Source organism: Mesoplodon bidens (genome assembly GCF_964165515.1).
Source record: "Mesoplodon bidens genome assembly, chromosome: 5".
Lineage (NCBI taxonomy): Eukaryota > Metazoa > Chordata > Mammalia > Artiodactyla > Ziphiidae > Mesoplodon > Mesoplodon bidens.
In genome coordinates this window covers 7,779,749-7,794,660 of record NC_138161.1, presented here as the reverse complement: position 1 = coordinate 7,794,660, position 14,912 = coordinate 7,779,749, and positions in this window count along the sequence as shown.

Genomic DNA, 14,912 nt, shown 5'->3' with positions numbered 1-14,912 from the left:
AACTCGCCAACTGGTTGTTACCTTTCTGTCTCCACTTATGAGCTGTCATTGTTTATTTCATTTATTTGTATTCCAGATACCAAATGAATATGAGATGTTGGCCCAAGATCTAGAAACGTAGTTCCACTGGGTTCCTGGGCATATGAATCTATGTTCAGCATTACTGACACTGAAGACTTACTTTCTCCACAAATGGTTTTCCCTTCTAAATTCCCACCCTTCTCCCATCCTTTCTCTCTCTCTCCCTTTGTAACCTCACATGGCCCTCATGTTCCTCACTCACTCCCACTCTTTTCTGCTCACATTTTATTTAAAGTTTTATACTGTGGATGAATACAAAATTGTTACTGAGTCCGAGCTCATACTGCTTGCCACATGACAGGCCAATAAACCAAGAGATGAGTTGTTGGGAGAAGGAATAGAGACTTTATTTGGAAAGCCAGCAGACTGAGAAGATGGTGGACTAGTGTCCCAAAGAACCATCTTACTTGAGTTAGAATTCAGGCTTCTTTTATACTAAAAGGGGAGGGGTTGTGGCTGGTTATTGCAGACTTCTTCATGTCAGAATCCTTTGTTCTTACATCTGTCCATGTATGTCAGGTCATGATGTTCCTGTAAACCTCCAACAAGACAAATGTTATTCTTTGTTCTGTAACTTTTCATCTCTATATGAACGGAAAAGTGTAATGCCTTAAAGGTCAGAGCCTTGGTAATGGGCTATCCTGTATATTTCAGGCTGTAGGCAACATTCTTAACCTGTAGCAAAAGCAATAAGATACAAAGGTTAAAGTAAAAGAAACAGATCCAATATGGAGTCAGATTTGTTCTCCCCTGTTACAAATATGGCACTTCTATTCATGGAACTTACATACTACTGCACTGGCTCCTGCAAAATTTATTGAGCACTTGCCAAGTAATATGAAGTTTTTTTTCTCATTTATAAGCACACAATGCTAAAAGTTGACATCATATTCTCCTTTCCGTTTCTCAAAGTCATGTTAAGAAGAACAATTGATTCTCCCCTCAGAAAACATTTTCATCTCCTGCTGTCTTTCCTTTCTCACTGATGACTTTTACTCCATACTTTCATCAGGTCATACCCAAGGTTGTGAGTTGAGTTGTGTCCACCAAAAAGATATGTTCGAGTCCTAACCCTCTGTACTTGTGAATGGACCTTATTTGGAAATAGGATCTTGGAAGATTCAATGAAGTTAAAATGAGGTCATACCAGATTAGGGTAGGCCCTAATCCAGTGACTGGTATCTTTAAGGAAAGGGAAATTTGGACACAGATACAAACAGGGAGAAGGTCATGTAACAATGGAGGTAGAGACTACAGTGTTATGTCTACAAGCCAAGAAGAACAAATGATTTTTGATAAATACCAGAAGCTACAAGAGAGACACATCACAGATTTTCCCTCAAAGTCTACAGAAGGAACCAACACTTTGGACATGTTTATTTAGGACTGCTAGCCTCCAGAACTATGGGAGAATATATTTTTGTTGTCTCAAGCTACCTAGTTTGTGGTAATTCATTAAGGCAGTCCTTGGAAACTAATATGCCCAGTCAGTGCAATAACCATCCAATAGTTCTCCTTGTCTCCAAACACACTGTGTCCTCCCATCATTGATCACTGTGGCATCCTGCACATTACTTTCAGGGATGGGTCAGTGTCAATCAAAGAGAACTCAGCCCTGGGAGGGGACATAAGAATTTGGAAAGGAGATTCTGAGACTAGAAAGTGATTGTCATCATTTAAACCCCTGGATACTTGGAGAAATCTTGGGGTGGTCATGGATCACAGATCTTCCCCCAGACATGGAGTGGGGGACTCAAAGTACGGAGATGCTACTGTTGCCGTGTGGGTGACCTAAACGCAATCTCATTGAGTCCTCTCTGCCTGGGGCCACTACTTGCTCTTATAGGGAGGAAGCTGAGCCTCTGTGGGGTAGAGTTGCTGAGCTGGTCAAGTCCAGCCACAGAATTTGAACCCAAGACATTCTGCTCTACAGCCAGTATTCTTCCCTTCCTTGCCTGTACTTCTATATCAGCACACCAGTTTATTTATTTTTCCTGGCCCTATTTTGCCATTTTCTTGTCTGGGTGTCTCTCTTTTTCCCTGTGCACCTGGTCAAAATCTGTTTATCCTTCAAAGTCCAGTTTAAATCTAGTTTTACCTGTTATAATTTCTCCCAAGCACCTCAGCCAAAATAGAGCTGAACTGGCTTCACCAAACAAAAATTAATGACATACAAATCATTCCATTTGGCACAATTCAGCACTTCCTAAGTTATTCTTCGATTATTGTCTTGATCTCTTTGCATGCTTTTCTCTGGAGTTATTTTTTTCAGGATTGTTGTGAGCTCTTTGGGCAGAGTCCATAATTTGTACTTCTTTGTATGTCTAGCAGGCCTCAGAACAGTGGCTTGCACGATGATGCTCAATCAACTCAGATGTCTTGGTTCTCAGTACAACCATCTGCTCTGGATTTGTTAACTCCAGGACACTGAAAGGATCCCTTAGATGCTCTCAGTCTTGGTTCCCTTGCTTTTGACATAAAGAGGTTGACCTGGCAAGTTTCAGTTTCCTCCAGTCCTATTAGGCTGGGACATGACTCCACTTGGCTTAAAGCCATGTCAGGAAGATGTGATGTGAGACTCTTCTGGCTCAATTCCTGAACACATGGGGCCTCAGCAAGTTTCACCTGAACCAGATTCACCATATGGTTGGGCTGCAGTCATGACCTTGATGTTGGGAGGAAATGAAGACCAGGTGTGATGCCAGCAGTGTCTCTTTGTGGCTCAGGAGTCTGCCTGACGTTCTGTCTAGGATACACATTGGAAAATGCCAGATCCCAGCAGGACAGATCTGTCTTCCCACATATGCCCAGAAAGCCTCTGCCAAGACGTTCACACAGGAGCCATGGTCCACGATGTTCTGGGGAATCATGCTCTGAATGGTAACAGTAGTATATGTACCCGTCCTTCCTCACAGCACCTTCTCGAAAAATAGGTGATGTAGGTGGACATAGCTGTGTTAGTGTGTGTGTGAGTGTGTGTGTGTGTTGGGGGGGTGCTGGAATGAACACTTAGAGGGGGGGTTTGAAGCTCTGTTTTATCTTTTCTTATTGAAATGACACCCTTCCCCTGCTGTAATCTTATGAGTGCTTCTCCAGTGCAGGTTCATAAAACCCCAAGTTCTACCGATGAGATTTGTGGCCAACTGAAGTTTTATAAGCTGGCAGACAAGTTTTTAAAAGTTTACAGCATAATTTTTATATCCAGATGCTGATGGTTTGTGATGGTTTAGGAAGTGAGAACATTCCCTTGCTGGGTGTAGCATCTCCCTTTATTGAACTGTGTTAAAACCCCACAGCCAATCATACATTCCAGCGAGAACCATCTAGACATGTTGAGAAAAGAATTCTCAATTTTGGTGTAGTTAACAACATCTGGTAGTGCCCACATAACATCACAGCCAGAAAAATTTGGGGGGAGAAGACGATGGAGACTTTGTCCTTAAAGAGGGATCATAATCATTGACAATCATGCATAACTTTAGGTAGATTTCTATAGAAAACAGGCAACATGAAGTAGTTAATTAATTTTTATGGGGACTAACTTTATTTTATGCTCATTTTACTGAGAAAAATTCTTTCCTAGAATCCTGAGAAGTAAATGTAAATGCACTCATCATTTGTACTCTTAGCAAAAGAATTCAAACTTTGTCTTTGTTTCAGAGGCAAACACTGTCACTATGACTATTTCAGAATGATTTTTATAACAGTTATAGGTGTGATTATTTATTTGCAAATACCTTAAAAAAGTGGCAACAAAGGAATAGGTGGAGATTTGGGTAGTGTATTTCTAACTTTAATTACATATTGTATTTAGAATTCAAAGGTAATACCCGATCTATGTTTTTCGCATATATTCAACTTGAGGCTGCTTTATTCTAGGGCAATGGTTCTAACCCAGGGTTGATTTTGACCCCACCTCCTCATTTCCAGGGGACATTCCAGTATCTGGGGACACTTTTGATTTTCCCTCCTGTGGAGGGTGCTACTAAGATCCAGGGGGTAAAGGCCAGGGGGTGATGCTGAGTACCATACAACACACAGGACAGTCCCTCACACCAAAACTAATGTGGCCCCAAATGTCAGAAGTGCTGAGATTGAGAAGCTCTGCTCTAAGGAACAAGAAATTATATTTCTCTCTGATGATAACCCACCATTAACTTTTGAGCCCCGTTTTGTCCATAACGGCTGAGTGGTCATGACCTGAAAATTAATTTCAGAAGAACTTCACATGTTAGTGCAGAACAGAGAGGTTATATCCAGCCTAAGCATGATTTGCTACTTTAACACCACCTGATAGCTTAGAGGACATTCCATGCATCATTGTCTGAAATACACCCCCTCAGCTTGCCTTTCTGACATTTTGTAGGAACCATGATTAATCTTTAGCTAAGGATGTTTCAATGGTGGCCAGGTTTTACTCTGAAGGATACTACCACTTGGAAACAAAGAAAAGGTAAAAGGAGGAAGAAAAAAAGTTATGTTTTCATTTTAAACATCTCCAAAGCTTGATGGGGCTTACATAGGGAACCATTAATTATACCAATAGTTGAAAAGATAATGCACATGTTACAAACACAGCTAGCTATTAAATGTTATGGCATCTGGGAGCACTAGAAGCTGGCAACTTAAAATGATTTTCTTAGGTAACTCTACTGTACTCCAGCATAATGTACAGGAGAGATGTTAGAATCTCACATCTGCTTCCCCTCTGGTCCTGCCCTCCTCTCAGAAGAAGTCCTAAAGTCTAATACAGCACCAGAATAAGGTAAATCCAAATGTCTTGTTTGTTATTTGGCAACATTTTATTGCTATGCCATTAGATATTATTATTTAGAGACTATGTTGTTACTTAAACCTTTCTTATACTGTGGGTGGGGGAGACTGAGCTCTGGGGGATGATTAAGAAAAGGAAGATGGGACTTCCCTGGTGGTGCAGTGGTTAAGAATCTGCCTGCCAATGCAGGGGACATGGGTTCGAGCCCTGGTCTGGGAAGATCCCACATGCTGAGGAGCAGTTAAGCCCATGCGCCACAACTACTTAGCCTGCGCTCTAGAGCCCACAAGCCACAACTACTGAAGCCCGTGTGCCTAGAGCCCATGCTCCACAACAAGAGAAGCCACTGCAATGAGAAGCCTATGCACTGCAATGGAGTGTAGCCCCTGCTTGCCGCAACTAGAGAAAGCCCGTGTGCAGCAAAGAAGACCCAACACACAGAAACTAACACACCATTGTAAAGAAATTATACTCCAATAAAGATGTTAAAAATAAATAACTAACTAAAAAAAAGACCCAACGCAGCCATAAATAAATGAATGAATAAATAAATAAATAAATAAATAATTTTTTTTTTTAAAAAAAAGAGAAGGAAGATGCCAGATTACCTCTGATGCCCTAGGCTCCTGGAGTAGTGCTCACCTTAGGAAAAACGGTCCTTCATTCCCAGTTCACAGAAGGAACCCATTCCAGACTTCTTGTGATAAGCTCCATTTCTTAACAGTATGAGGTTAATGAACTTCCTTATTTTTGGCAGGATGAGTAAGTGGAAAGCAGAAAAATCTATGTGAGAGAGCCCAGTTCAGAGGCTTTAATTGCTTATGTGACAGTTAAGAAGAAAGCCCCCTCCTTTCAAAGCAGTAGGCTGCAGCACTCTCATCCCCAATCTGGCAGCTATTCCTCAATTACATAAACAAGAAGGAAATTAAAATTTGATGGATTAAATAAGGGGGTGAACTGGTACTTATTTCCTAGCTAGAAATTACCATTTTTACTCTTTTGAATCGATAATTATCAGCACCATAGTTTATTCACTGTGTAATGAGGTCCTTTTAATTTTAATTAAAATTGAGATGCTTTACATTCCTTGCCTTCCCTTAAGAAAATCTTTCAAGTGTTGAAGTCCCTGATATTGGAAAGCTTTAATTACACCATAGAAAGAGCAGAGTGGAAGGAGCTGGAGAAGGATTGTGTCTCCTCCTTTCCCATAAACAAAATCATGCTGAGAACTCAGGCAGGTTGGTGACTTTGTCAATTTGCCAAAGATTATGTTTACTGGAAGCTGAAAAGCTTCATTGAGGGACCATGCATGTAGGTGGTTTCCAAGCATTTTGCCTCCTCTGCCTAACTTCAGAACCACAGGAGCTCATCACCAAACTTCACATACTGTCCTAAAAATATACATAAAAATTGTCATAAAAATCAAGCCAAAACAGATACCCAGGTTTGCACCTGTATTCCACACCAGTGGGAAATCTGCTTATATTGAAATAAGGTATTGCATCAGTCAGGGTTCTTCAGAGAAACAGAACCAATAGAAGATAGATAGATAGAGAGATATTTTTAATTTTAATTTTTGAAAGTTTTAAAAGGCTTTATTTTAAGAAATTGGTTTATGCAATATCAGGGCTAGCAAATCCAAAGTCTGTAGGTCAGATTAGCAGGTTGGAAACTCAGACAGTCTCGAGGCAGAATTGCTTCTTCTTTGGGAAATAGTTTTTGCTCTTAAGGTCTTCGACTGACTGGACAAAGCCTAAACATTTTATTGAGGATAATCTCTTACTTAAAATCAAGTGATTGCATGTTAACTACAATGGAAAATACCTTCATAGTAACACTTAGATTAGCATTCGATTAAATGAATGTGTATGATTCCTTTGTCAAGTTGACACATAAAACTAACCATCAAGGCAAGAAGCTTGAATGTTTGTTAGGACAGTGAACAGTGGATTAATGCATACTTAACTGAATGACATCCAGAAGGGCTCAAAGCCTTGAGCTTCCCTACCAACCCCATTCTGATCTCAACTCTCCTTCTGTTTTGAGGAGAGTTTCTGGCCCACTTGCTCCAGTTCTGATCTGCTCTACCTTCCCCTGTCCTTCTGGTCCAGGAGCCTATTGAATTGTAGGACAGACTTCACCATTCCTTGAACGCCTATAGCACTCAAAGTCTATGTCCCATAATTTTTCACTTGATTCCCATTTTTATGGTTTACTTTATGTGGTTTAACTTGCCTCTCCGATTCATACTATACATTTCTGTAAAGTAGAGAATGTTTCAATCTTTTCTTGTATGTAAAGTTCACAATCAGGGTTCAGGTAGTTACTCAGAAAATACATTCAGAACTTTAGAGGTATATGGGATGGAAAAACTGGCAAAAATCATTAATTCATTCATCAGTGTTTCAAAATCAGTAATTCATTCTAAATGATTTACTCATCCATTCCTCTATTTGTAGTCCATCCATCCATCACCATCCATCCATCCATCCATCCAGCATTCATCATGTATCTAACCATTTATCCATCCTTCCATCCAGGCATTCATCCATCATCCATCCATCCACTTATTCTTTTGAGAGTCATATGGCTTAAACTGAGAGATAGGGAACTTAAATGACTTATGGGGGATGAGGCAATGTTTTCTTGGCAAGGTTAGGCCTCTCTCTTAATTTTTAGTCCTTTTTTTTTTTCTTTTTTACATTTCATCCACTTAGCTGCTTTAGGGGAGAAATTCCTGTCCTGTAATTCTTTGAGCCTGATGTAGTTGCTAAAATTTGTAACTCAAATAAAAATGCATGATTCCTGAAAACGTGTCTCACTTTCTTTACTTCCAATATAGATGTCTGTTTGGTTTTCCTGTCACTAAATGAGTTGAGATCACAAAGAAGTGATGATAGCTTATCAGGGACTGGGCATTTGCAATCAAAGTTTGTGAAATAATTGCATCAATTCATTGAATAATCCAGTCACAGTAAAAGACTTTCTTAAATTACCCACAAAATTTTGGAAAGGCTGGTTTCATTTATTTAATGAAACTAACCAGTAACACCTATGTCTCCAATTTTGTTTTGTCAGTTGAGATCTGGCTTAATATTCCTCAAAGAAAATTAGAGAATTTAGGCAAAATGTATTTTAAACTACGAACAGATATTGATGTGTTCATATTCAAAAAGACAATGCAACTAGATGGGTATATTTTGTGTATTATTTATTTAATTAGCACGTACACTGACCCCACCACTGCCTTCAGAATATATGTCTCTGACAAAATCAGAAGAGAATAAAGAAGAAAAGGGAGGAGAGGGCTTGGGTGGGTAAATCTAGGTTGTGCTTCATACAAGTGGCTTGGGGCCTCCAGGACAAATTTTAACAGAATCTACTGCAGCCTAAAGACAATGCCCTTCTGCTGGGACCACTGAACAAAGATGAAAATAGATCAATTAAGCATTACTCCACTTATAGTGCTTTTGGCAAAGACGATCTTTCAGAATTCTTCATCTGCCCTTGGCAAAACTTCAGAGAATCTCCTCCTGTTATTCACACTTGTGGCAACTTACCAAGAAGAAATTCCACAAAGAAAAACGTGTCTATTTTTTTCTCAAAATTGAGAGGATGGGAGAAAATGCAGGCTCATAGTAGGCACTCAGGTTCTGCCATTGACCTCTAGGACGAACCCCACCCACACCCCTACCTGCTGGCTGTTGATCTTGGCTATGGCTCTGACCTCCCATGTCCCCACTTGTGGAATGGAGTAATGACACTCCTTACTTGGCAGGGTGGTTGGGGAACTAGGTGAGACTGTGCTAAAGATGTGCCGGTCACATAGTAAACTGAGAAAAATGGAAGATTTTGTTCAGAGGAGAGAGAGAGACAAGTGGAGTGGATGGAAATATCCCATGACTCTTGAAATTGCCATCGCATCATGGAGAAAATTATATCTCCATGGCTTTTCTTTTTAATTCATAATACCTTCAGGTATTTAGCTGACACTCTCAATATATTTTACACTTTAGCTGACACTCTCAATATATTTTACAAAGTAGATAATGTTGACTGCTCTTTAATAAAGATGTCTTTTGTTTTCTCGTCTATAAATCAAATGGAGAAGTCTATTGGTCTTCTATTGTGAACCTAGGCTTTTATAATAATTTCAACTGTCTTCTCTCCACTACTCCATTCACTGACTCTGCCTAGGCATGCTTTAGAAAGCCCATAAAATACATAAAGTATATTCATTACTAGTAGCCATCACCATCAGGAGAGAATTTAAACCAACTTATCCCATATCTTTCAACCTGACTATTTTTCAAAGGACCTATCTCTATCTGAAATTACTTTATACATCTTTATTTTCTTATTTATTATCTGTCTTCCTTACTAAAATGCAAACTTGAGTAGAATAGGGGTCATTTGGCATTATTTACCAGTGAACCTCCAGTAACCTGACAGGACTCCACAAATACTTGTGGTATGAATGTTGAATAAGTGAATTTGGAAATGAGTATTTATATTGTCATAAAGTATATGTTTTCATGGTTTCATATAATACCTATCTGGTTTTCCTATTTATCTTGTTGCATTTGACATTTCTGAAGTAATCCATGAATTTATGTCCTATTGGAACCATACTTGCTGAATGTGTAATTTTCATCAAACCATGCTCTAATATTAAGCAAAATAAAAAGAATCCTTTAAAAATATTTGTTGACCTTGAGCTTGTATCATGTCTTCATAATGAGGTTTTTCAAGTAGAAATTTGTTTTATTTTATTTTTTTTGGGGGGGGTACATGGGCCTCTCACAGCTGTGGCCTCTCCAGTTGCAGAGCACAGGCTCCAGACGTGCAGGCTTAGAGGTCATGGCTCACGGGCCTAGCCACTCCATGGCATGTGGGATCCTCCCGGACCGGGGCATGAACCCGTGTCCCCTGCATTGGCAGGTGGACTCTCAACCACTCTCAACCACTGCACCGCCAGGGAAGCCCCAAGTAGAAAATATTTTAAGGAACAGAGAGCTATTCTCTTATATTCTGTGTCATGGACAAGGTACAAGACACAACCTCAGATTAAAGCAAGACAAATAAAAATAAAGAAGACAAAATATCAAGAAAACTGAAAGCTAGTTTTTTGAAAAGATAAATAAAATGAGTGAGAATGGCCCAGGGAAAAAAAAAGAACATAAAGAACAACATTAAGTAAACTAGATAGCTAGTGGGAAGCAGCTGCATAGCACAGGGAGATCAGCTCAGTGCTTTGTGACCACCTAGAGGGGTGGGATAGGGAGGGGGGGAGGGAGGGAGACACAAGAGGGAGGGGATATGGGGATATATGTATATGTATAACTGATTCACTTTGTTATAAAGCAGAAACTAACACACCATTGTAAAGCAATTATACTCCAATAAAGATGTTAAAAAATAAATAAATAAAATAAAATAAAAATAATAAAAAGTCACTGAAGTAAATGTTAAAAAAAAGAACAACATTAAGAATAAAAAAGGATATATAACTATAGGGTACAGTAAATATTTTTAAATCTCAAGAGAACACAATGCCAGTAAATTTGAATCTTAGATTAAACCTTTGCTAGCAATTATAATTTTTAAAAATTCACTCAAGGGCTTTCCTGGTGGCGCAGTGGTTGAGAGTCTGCCTGCCGATGCAGGGGACACGGGTTCATACCCTGGTCTGGGAGGATCCCACATGCCGCGGAGCGGCTGGGCCCATGAGCCACGGCCACTGAGCCTACACGTCCGGAGCCTGTGCTCCACAAAGGGAGAGCCCACAACAGTGAGAGGCCTGCGTATCGCAAAAAAAAAAAAAAAATTCACTCAAGAAAAAAAATTAAATCTGAATAGACCAAGTAAAAGCAAAATTGGTTAATATTCCCAGAACAATAACCAACTGACTCGCCACTGGACACGATTTATTTGAGTTTCTATAGACAAGAATCAATTGCATGACAATCAGTTTTCTACATCTTATGGAGCTGTGAAATAGCTGAAAGACATTGAAAAGGAGAGCCAAGGCAGACGGATGCCCTAGACAGGAGACTCAGTCATTCCTTTGTCCATTTCAAAGTCTTTCACAATTTTTTTTTGACTGTCTAAACTGTATTTTGCTATTGATCTTTAAATATTGACTTGGGGGTAACCTTCTTTTCTTTCTTTCTTTCTTTTGGCCCCGCAGCTTGTGGGATCCTTGTTCCCCCACCAGGGATGGCACCAGTGCCCCATGCAGTGGAATTGTGGAGTCCTAACCACTGGACCACCAGGGGATTCACAAGAATTTTAATTTTCTTATTTTTATTTGAAATAAGAAATCAGTGGAGCAAGTGCACTGATAGCTGATATCAGATAAGTCTATGGGAAGTCAGATCATACCCTTGGTGACCCACCGGTTAATCTCAACTGCTAGCAAAATGCTTGCAAGAAGATGTATACAGTCAGCCTCAGCCAAATAAACCATCTTCTTTTCAGACAACTTAAACTTTCAAAGCAACATTTAAACAAAATACACTTGAACCTTGAACAACACGGTTTGAACTGTGCAGGTCCACTTACATGGCGGATTTGTTTCGATAGTAAATATTACTGTGCTACAGGATCCTTGGTTGGTTCATGGATGAAGAACTGCGGATATGGAGGAAGCTCAGATATGGAGGGCCAATTATAAGTTACAAGATGATTTTTAACAGCATGGAGGGTTGGCTCCCCTAACCCCTGCATTGTTGAAGGGTCACCTGTATGACATTCTTTTCAACATCTAAGCAAAATATAGCCTTTTCCCAGCCCATCTTACTCTCAAATCATGCCCTTGTTACTCTTGAAGTAGAACTCAATGTCCACACGTGGGAGCATTCCCTGTGGGTTAGAGTTCCATATGTAAGAGTCTGCTCTTTTATGAAATGCAAACATTCCTTTATTGCCAATGTAAAGTCATCAGCTGTGCTACTTGCCTAATATTTTCAAAAAGGGACAAGGGGCTGAGGTCAGAGCTCTGAGGTTGCAGGTTGCAGGGCTTGACAAGGAGGAGATTGGAAGGACAGTCAGGTACCCCACCGAGGAAGGGAGCATCAAAGAACCAATAGCATCACCTGGAAATGGGACCTGGGATTCAAGACAGCTCACAACAAGAAAACAGTGACTATGTTAAAAAAAATCAATAAAGAAAGAAAGAAAACAGTGACTCTGAAAAGAGATGCATAGGTGCTAAGGACAACATTCATCTCTGCGTCTGCTCCCAGCCTGGTCAAGGATTGACAGAGTGATCCAATTCCCTATTTCCAATGCCAAAGATGAAGAGGAAGGGTTTTAGGCTGGCCTCACCTAGGTTGTTTGTTCAGATGCAAGACATTAGTTCTCTGGACCGTTGACCTTGTATAGAACAGGCAGCACTTTCTGCCTGCCAGTTCTGCATCCTTCCAACAGGCAGTGAGCATCAAAGAATTAGCCTTTTGTAATAAAATTAGCCCTTTAAACCACTCAGAAGACTTATGATAGGGATCACTACCTGGATTAATTTGCTACCAAATAGAGAATCAGATGTCAAGATGAATAAGAGAGAACAGCCAGATGGTTGGGTTTGAAAAAAAAAGTGCAAGCCTGTCTTCCTTCCCTTCTTTTCTTTCTTTCTTTCTTTCTTTCTTTCTTTCTTTCTTTCTTTCTTTCTTTTTCTTTCTTTCTTTCTTTCTTTCTTTCTTTCTTTCTTTCTTTCTTTCTTTCTTTCTTTCTTTCTTTCTTTCTTTCTTGTTCTGGTATTTTCAATTGAATTAGTGTGGTTCATCTTTTCTAAGTTGATATGTGCTGAATTTTCAATGATTTAAGTGCACTCAATATCTTTCTACCAGAGGGTGGTTCTCTGAAGAGCCAGCCTCCTGTCAGCACAACATGATGGTGTCACACATTTCTCAAGGCAGCCTCCCAGGGTTGCTTTTGACCTGGGTTGTACCCTTTAACGAGGGGGACAGTAAAGGGGGGTCTTCAGGATTGGTCGCCTAACGTGAGGGGCCCATTGCAAAATGTAAATACAGGTACTTTGTTCAAAAAGCAGTAAGACTTTCAAGACAGAGATAGAAGATAATTAAACTACATGGAGGGCCCCTCTGAGAACAGGGTCCTGGGTGACTGCACAGGTCATGGGCCCATGAAGCTGGCACTGGTGGTCTCAGTGAGGGGAAGCAAATCCTTTCTCACTATTGATTTAGTAACTAGTTATGCCAGAGACTTGAGGTTTATAATTTGGGGGTCAGATAAACTGTTTGGACTGGAAAGATGACTCTAATAAAAGTTGTGCTTCCAGAAGAAAGCTGTCTATTTGTAAAGAAGGCTTCAACCCTGGATTTCTTAGAATTTACAAGGTGATTCAAATTACTTAGTAATTACATTCCTTGGGGATCCATGAAGATCTCTTTTGGAAAAGGTTTTTCCTTCATTTCATTTAGATTCTATCCACCTTTATACAGTTACATTCATATCATAGATTATTTGGGTAAAAGCCCATGCATTACAATATTTCAGGGTCCCATTTGTGTTGGGGTTTATGAATCTGTCAATAAGAAACAGTCACCTCTACTGACAGTATTTACTTTTTTTTTTGCTTTATAACAAATTTAATCAGTTATATGTATACATATGTTCCCATATCCCCTCCCTTTTGCGTCTCCCTCCCACCCTCCCTATCCCACACCTCCAGGCGGTCACAAAGCACCGAGCTGATCTCCCTGTGCTATGCGGCTGCTTCCCACTAGCTATCTACCTTACGTTTGGTAGTGTATATATGTCCATGCCGCTCTTTCACTTTGTCACAGCTTACCCTTCCCCCTCCCCATATCCTCAAGTCCATTCTCTAGTAGGTCTGTGTCTTGATGCAGGGTTTTTCAAACTGGGTTCTGCAGAAGTATTCTTGTGTGCCCTAAATTTCAAGTTCGGGAAACATTGTTTTATGTCTTAGTCAAGTTCTGACCCAAAGGTTTTGAAACCTTAGTAATTAATGAGAAGGTCTGTGCCCTTTCAAATGACCATATGGAAATCAAATATTTAAAAGAATAGCTGGGCTTCCCTGGTGGCGCAGTGGTTGAGAGTCCGCCTGCCGATGCAGGGGACGCAGGTTTGTGCCCCGGTCTGGGAGGATCCCACATGCCATGGAGCAACTAGGCCTGTGAGCCATGGCCGCTGAGCCTGAGCATCCGAAGCCTGTGCTCCACAACGGGAGAGGCCACAACAGTGAGAGGCCCGCGTACCACAAAATAAATAAATAAATAAAAAATAAATAAATAAAAGAATAGCTGAGGAAAGGAAAAATGGCAAACTTCATTCAGATAAAATTTAGTCTACTGGTTAAAAAAATGTTGAGGTTACCAAATATTGACGAAGAACAATGTTACCAACAACAATAGTAGTTTTAAATGTTCATTGTATGACACACAATTTTGATATGTGTCATGTTTCTGTCCTTTGAGTTGGGTCCTGATTGAGCCTCTGTTTTGCAGATGAGGAAACTGAATCAGACCAAGGTCTCCAGCAGAAGGGGGCAGAGGTCAAATTCCAGCACCAACGTCTGATTCTAAAGCCAGGGTTTCCCCCACCAATGGCATTTCTTTACACACTTTTGCTAGAAAATCTTTACACATGGAAGTTTGTGTCAGTTTAAGCTTTTGCAGGATCTGGGGATCTGCAGAATCTGGGGGCACGTGACTTTTAAAATGTAGGCTTTATTATTATTTAGATATAGGAACCAGGAGACAACTGCCATTGAAAAGATAGTTTGTTCTTCATAGTTACCAAGAGATGGGGGGCCATGTTTACACCACACAGGGCCACATGAGGAAGCAGCAGGGTGAGTCAGGAGGCAGAGAGAGAAAGGGAACAAAATGTGGGTGAGAGCATTTATTGTGGTCTTTGTGGGAGGGGATGAATGAGACAGGGCAAGCAGGCATAAGATTGACTCATTTGAGTAATTTCAGTGGTCTCTGGAGTGTAGGGGCTGTCTCAAATTGTCTAGTACCTGGCCCCTAAGTGATTAGGGCAGGGAAAGACTGGCCTGGAGTGTGAAAGG